The sequence below is a fragment of the Antennarius striatus genome, chromosome 1, assembly GCF_040054535.1.
Source record: "Antennarius striatus isolate MH-2024 chromosome 1, ASM4005453v1, whole genome shotgun sequence".
NCBI classification, from domain to species: domain Eukaryota; kingdom Metazoa; phylum Chordata; class Actinopteri; order Lophiiformes; family Antennariidae; genus Antennarius; species Antennarius striatus.
In genome coordinates, this window is record NC_090776.1 from 19,814,850 (window position 1) to 19,821,327 (window position 6,478).

Sequence of the window (6,478 nt, forward strand, 5' to 3'; positions counted from 1 at the left end):
GGCTCATGAACAGAGGGATCTGTCAGGATTTGGATTTTCATTCCCTTCATGCATCTGTATGATATTGTTATTTGACTGCTTATAATAAAATAGAACAAAAGAGAATAAATCTGTTTTTGGTGTAAATTCTTAAAATCACTTTGCAGGAGTTAAAAGTTGCTGATGAGCCACTGGACTGTGGTCTAAGTGAGGATTTGTGTTGAAGTAATGAACAGAGTGAAACCTGTGTTATTCTTTCCTGCCTCCACCATACGTCCACCTTTGTCTGATGAATAATTCATAATGCGGTATGTAGCATTATAACACCCTACAACATGTTTGACTTTACAAGCAGTCCACTACAACTAAACCAGGCACTGGTAAGACTCCATCCATCTGTTCTGTGGTTCATCCGTGTGGCTCCTATCTATGCATTTTCTGTCTGCCATATGTTTTCTTCATTAATACTAATATCCTGTGTATTTACATTCATGCCAGGCTGGGTTGTGTCTGCTGGCTGAAATTGTTCCATACAGCAGATGAAATAATAAATAGGGACAGAATAAGGGGATGATGATGATACTGAATTAAGGGGTGATTGGAAAGCGACGGTTGAATCTAGGACAAACTGGAACAGAAAAGATGTTTGTAGGTATCTCTTCATCCTTCTGTTTACCCGTTACCTCTCAAAAAAAAGGAAAAAACTGGCAATTTCACAACTCCAATCACTGTTTTGTTATATTGATAGATGGAATCTGTCCATTTTATAAAGCTTCTATCATGTAGGGGCCAAACTAGCAGCCCTCCGGTGTTGCTTCATGCAGGTTTCTAGGTGACCAATCCGGTGAGCCCCTGTATTTCCACTCCCATCACTTCCTGATTTTTTTTTCTGCTCTTAAACGTGATGATATTATAACTAAAAACAAGTGTGAGTTCTTATAAATCACAAGCTACACCTAGATTCCAGCCATTGGTTTTCTACAACCGCCTACTGTATCCTTCGTCAGGTCACGGGGGGCGCTGACATCTGGCGAAGGCAAAGTCCATCCCAAACAGGTCACCGGTTCATCACAGGGCTGACATGTAGAGAGACGAGCATCCATTCGCACTCAATTCACACCTCCAGGCTTCTTTAGAGTCAGGAGTTCACCCACATTACATGTGTTCAGGCTGGGAGAGGAAGCAGGAGTGTCTGGAGGGAACGAATTCTGACACACGGAAAACGTGCGATGTGCTACGGAACACAGAAAAAATTAAATCAAAATATTTATAGTATTTAAAAATCGTTACATTATGAATTTATTTATCTTTTTAACAGATGCAAATTGGTTATTAGATGTTAGGATGAAAAGTAAAATAAGCTGTGTGTAACCAGAGCCACCAGGAGATCTCATAGTTGTAGTTTTTTTAATCACATATCTTTGTTTTCCTTTTGGCTAATGGAACTGAGTTGAACAGTGGAGTGCTACCCGGTTCATGTGGGCTGGTTGAACAGATATGGATAATGGTGAACTCCCTTACGAAAAACAAAAAACAAAAACGTTATCGTTATATTGCTTTACTGCCATCTTCACATTTATGAGGTGCAATCACATGGAAAGTAGATAAGAAGAAAGTTGGAAAGTCTAAGATAAGATCCCGATTGCATAATACATGGGGGGGTTCAAAGGTTTGTTTCTGTTGCAAACATGCATTCAGAACACTGTGATTAACATGGTTAAAGAATGGCCGCGCTGCTTGGTGCAAACTGAGTTAAATGGATTTCAAAGTGACTTTTTTTAATCATAAATTAAAAATTTGCTGTTATGTTATGTGTTTAAACACAGCAGACAGAAAGCAGGGGAACACCTAAATGTATGTAAGGCACGTGTGTGTGTAGGTGTGTGTGTGTGTGTGTGTGTGTGTGTGTGTCTAATTTAACTAAGTGTCAGGCTGTTTGTAACTTTTTGTTTTTTGCTAGAAAGTGCTCGTGGCGTATTTTCTTTTGTCAGCCAGGACAAAAGGTGTTTTTTTTTTTTATGCAGGAGGAGAATAGCAAGCTTTTGTACTGACTTTGTGAATGTGCAGCATGAGTTACATACCAGCGCAGCTCCCTTTTGTCCGAGCAACTGGATAGCTGCTGTGTGTGTGTGTGTGTCTGAGCTGAGGCCTGAGCCGAGGGCGGGGGGGGCGGGAGAGAGGCATGGTTTGGAAAACAGATATGACGCCTCGGCTCCAGGTGGGGGTCATCCAGAGCATCATGTGACCTAAACAAAGAGGATCTTGGCCTCAGGCTGGAATCACATTGTGACGCCTGTGAGACAGAAAGGAGCATCATTTCACAAAGTTTGTTTGTGTTCAGCTTCTTCAGACCACAGACACTTAGTGGGTGATCCCTGTGTGGTCGAAGTGAAATATCCACCAGGGAAATATCCTGATTTCTGTTTCCTTCAGTGTCAACAATGAGAACATGCTCATTCTGGAATGTTTTTTTTTTTAAATTTATGCATTTATTAATGGTTAATTTTCTTCTTTCGATTCAAGTGGATGATCGTTATGTTCCTGCAAAATTGGCTTGAGCTGAATTCATTTAGCAACTTGAGCACAGCTGCAGACTTGATGAATTAAATTGTATTGTTGAATAATTTTCTAATGTACCGCATGCAGCTGCAGACACCAGGGTTAATACGAGAAAGCAGAAAAAAAGAAAACCTCTACAGGTGTGAACTAATACACTTTGATCTGGAACTTTGTCAGCTCCTATTCCAGAAGATAAATGTCCAATAAATTAACCTGTCACGAATAAATGAAATACTTTTTCATTTTGATAAAATATACTTATTAATTTTGGCTAAGAGTTAGATAAGTTACACAAAGAACAATCTCAAAGTCAGCAGAATCAGAGACTCAGGGAAATGTCAACTCCCTGCCAAGTAGTCTCTCGTTCACCCCCTATTAAATGTCAAATTGTGTTTTTCACAGATTATAATCTTCAGATTTTGGTTGGAAAAGGGCCAGACTACTTGTTTGTTCCTGTTAATATTCTTCATGCTAAGACAAGCTAAATGGGTGCCGACTCGTGCCGTGTTGTCACGTCTTCCCATCAAGCCCTCCACCAAAGCACCAAAAAGTCTTCAAATGTCAGATTATTCTCTGAAACAAAGAAAAGTCAATGTCTGTCACCACCTGGCACCCCCAAATTTGTTCTATTAATGGCTTCTAACCAAACTATACAACAGTTTTGATGAGATTAGATTTGTTTAACCTTTACGAATGCCGTTGCAGACCTTTCATGAAGGGCGTCTTATTATTAGAAAGTGAGACAAACTTTGTTTGGACATGCAAAAACACGACTGCAGATAAAAACATCCACACCCACTCATTTATTCCCACTCGGATCCTCCTTGTAAATAAATGTAATTTAGAGCCGCTGAGCAGAATGACCCCTCAGAGTTCAGTCGCTGCAAGCTCAACTAAATCAAGTCTGACTACAACAACAACTCTAACAGCAGGTCGGTCAATGAGGAACTGCTCAGAATACAGGATCAATGAGGGGGGGGGCAGCAGGAACAGAAGGAGAGGGAGAAGGATGGCTTAACAGAGAGGAAGGGCTGCATGGCCTCCATCTACATGCATGAGCACACACACACACATGCACTCACATGCATGCATACACACAGGATGCTGACTCTTATCTGAAGCCTGGGGGAGTCAGTGATGTCCCCTGCACAGAAATAGTCGCCATGGCTCTCCACGCCTCTCGATTACCGCTTTAGATCTCAGCAGGTGGAGAACAATATTGTTGAAGGCGATGCATGGGAAACCCGGACACCACCCCGGTCTCATGCCTCATATTTGCATTCATTTTTTTCGCCCCCTGAGTTCATTCCATTCTATCCTTCAGTGGTGAAATCCCCAGGGAGGACCTTCATTATGCATATTTTGGTGTTGGAAACGTTTTCTTAAGGATGTGTGTGTGTGTGTGTGTGTGTGTGTGTGTGTGTGTGTGTGTGTGTGTGTATGCAATTAATATCAAATGAGCCAGTGTTTGTGACCATGTGGCCATGTGAAGTGATGTGTGACACCAGTAGCTGCAGGATGTGATGGGATATTTTCCTTTTCTCTTCTCTTTTCTTGGCCTCAAATTGTCTCTGTATGCGAGTCATGTGTGTGTTTTTAGGATTTCATTCGTGTGTGTGTGTGTGTGTGTGTGTGTGTGTGTGTGTGTGTGTGTGTGTGTGTGTGTGTGTGTGTGTGTGTGTGTGGTGTGTGTAAGGTTAAGAATGGCACCTGTCATAAGTGAATGATCAGACTAATCAGGTGGAACACAGTGGGCAGCAGGATTAAGATACACCGGAGAGAGAAAGTTCAAATATAGTGTGCTTTTTGTGTGTGTGGCCTTGTTAGCTCCCATGATAAGCAATTTTATATAATTGTTTTATAGTGTTATTATATGAGAGCATTGGAAAATCCATTAGTGACATCACTTTGTTAGAAGTCTTATTAAGAGGTAATTAAAGGAACACCTACAGGAATATTTCAACTGGCACCCAGTATAATAAGTAACAAGCAGCTCTTTTGGAATTTAAACCCTTTTCATCCCCAAAGCCTTCGTGGTATTAAAGTTTAAGCAGAATGAGTAATTCTGGAATAAAGCTTGACACATTGTTTACCTCCTACAACAATCAACCCATTTAGCATAAATGAACCTTACAAGCCTAAATGGATAGATCATCAGCAGAGGAGACAACAGCCTGTGTTTACGTCCTCCTTCCATCCATTCATTTATCCCATCGCTGATAAACATTCATGCACTCACACTCCCCTGACAAATATTGATGGCGTCTTGGTTTGTAATATGTTGGAATAGAAACAATCATCAATATTAATGGCCACTATTTAGAGGTAATGCTCATATTCATTATCATCCATTAACGTTTGTTTACCTAATTTGATGGGACTGAAACCTCCACAAAGGTATATAATGTGATCCCTGGTGCACATTATCACAACACCACCAAGGTTAACATATATATTTCACATTATATTATTATTTGACTCGACACACTTTCAATCTTACCTCCCCAGCTTTGCCAAACAGTGTAAATCTTTTTAAAAAAAATTATTTTAGTTCTTTTCCAAAATCTTTCCACCAACATTTTTTTCTATTAATGTTCATTACTCAGGTTCATCCCTGTTTCAACAGTTTCGTGTCTCCTCTAATGAAACACAGAGGCGGTGTCGGTACAGAGTCTTCCAGCTGAGCAGAGGAGAAAGGCTTTAATTCCAGCTCTCAGGATGGACCTTTGACACACAATGGCCCATCCTCTCTGCCCCCCCATAGACGTCCCACTTAAAGCCCTCTCCTCAGGCAGCTTTTTAATAGGCCTACCATCATCCAGCTACAGCCACCCACACATATAAACACGCATGCATGCGTACGCACAAAAAACACGTGCACCTTTGGAGCACACAAACACACACAGACTGTTCACCCCCTGCGTACAGGTGTCACTCGTGCCACAGCTCACACTGCTTTGGGATTTTTGAAGTACTCCTAAGCTCAGACAACTGCCTTTTTACATTCTACATCACACAGGGACACAACTGCTAAGCTAAGGCTACCGCTCGCACCCGCTTCTATTGTAACAGCAGCACTCAAGGGCTGACTGCTGGGGAGGTTTCTCACCAATTTCTCCTTATAATACATATTTTAATAGCACTTGATGCACATGAAGATTTTCCAGGAAAAGGTATCGCTCTATAAAAGCAGGTATTTCTGACCAAAAGTGCTTTCCCTACACTGGCATTGGGGTTGAGGTTAAAATAATACATAATAAAAGTAATTTTAAAACTGTACAGCCAAGTCATTTTAAAGTCTTTACTGGATACAGCTTTGAAATAGCTTCAAACAAGAACATTCAGAGATTTCAAACCTCCACAAAACTGATCATTCCCCATAAAGGACACCCCCTCTACAAACCGGGCACGGTGGGTTTTTCGGGGTTCTCCGGCTTCCTCCCACCTCCAAGAACTTACATTTCAAGTGAATTGAGTGTTCCAAATTGCCTGTAGGTGTTAGTGTGTGCATGAGTGGTTGTTTGTCTTTCGTGTGGCCCTGTGGTGCACCGGTCTGTCAGTAGTAGGTTACATTCTGATTGAGTTGGAACTCCATCAAAAAAGGACATGGTCTATCTTAAGAAGATGAAACTGGAAATTACTTTTTGATGCATTTGCTCCAAAAATTTGCATGTGTGCTGCCTTTGTCCTAAGGAAGTGGTCTGTATTTATTGCAGTGTGGATGCAATATGCTCCATGCTAATACATTTAGGATAAAAAGGCGGGCAGCGCTCTGTGCAGAGGCGGTTGTCGTGGCTTCAGTCGATTGAGTTGGGAACATCATCACCTACGCCTGCAGCTGGGTTTTACTCACTTCAGTTCATTTACTACCACACACTGTTGCTGCTGGATGCTGGATATAACACTGCTATAGTTAGAACAAGAAGACTGCAAACCAGCA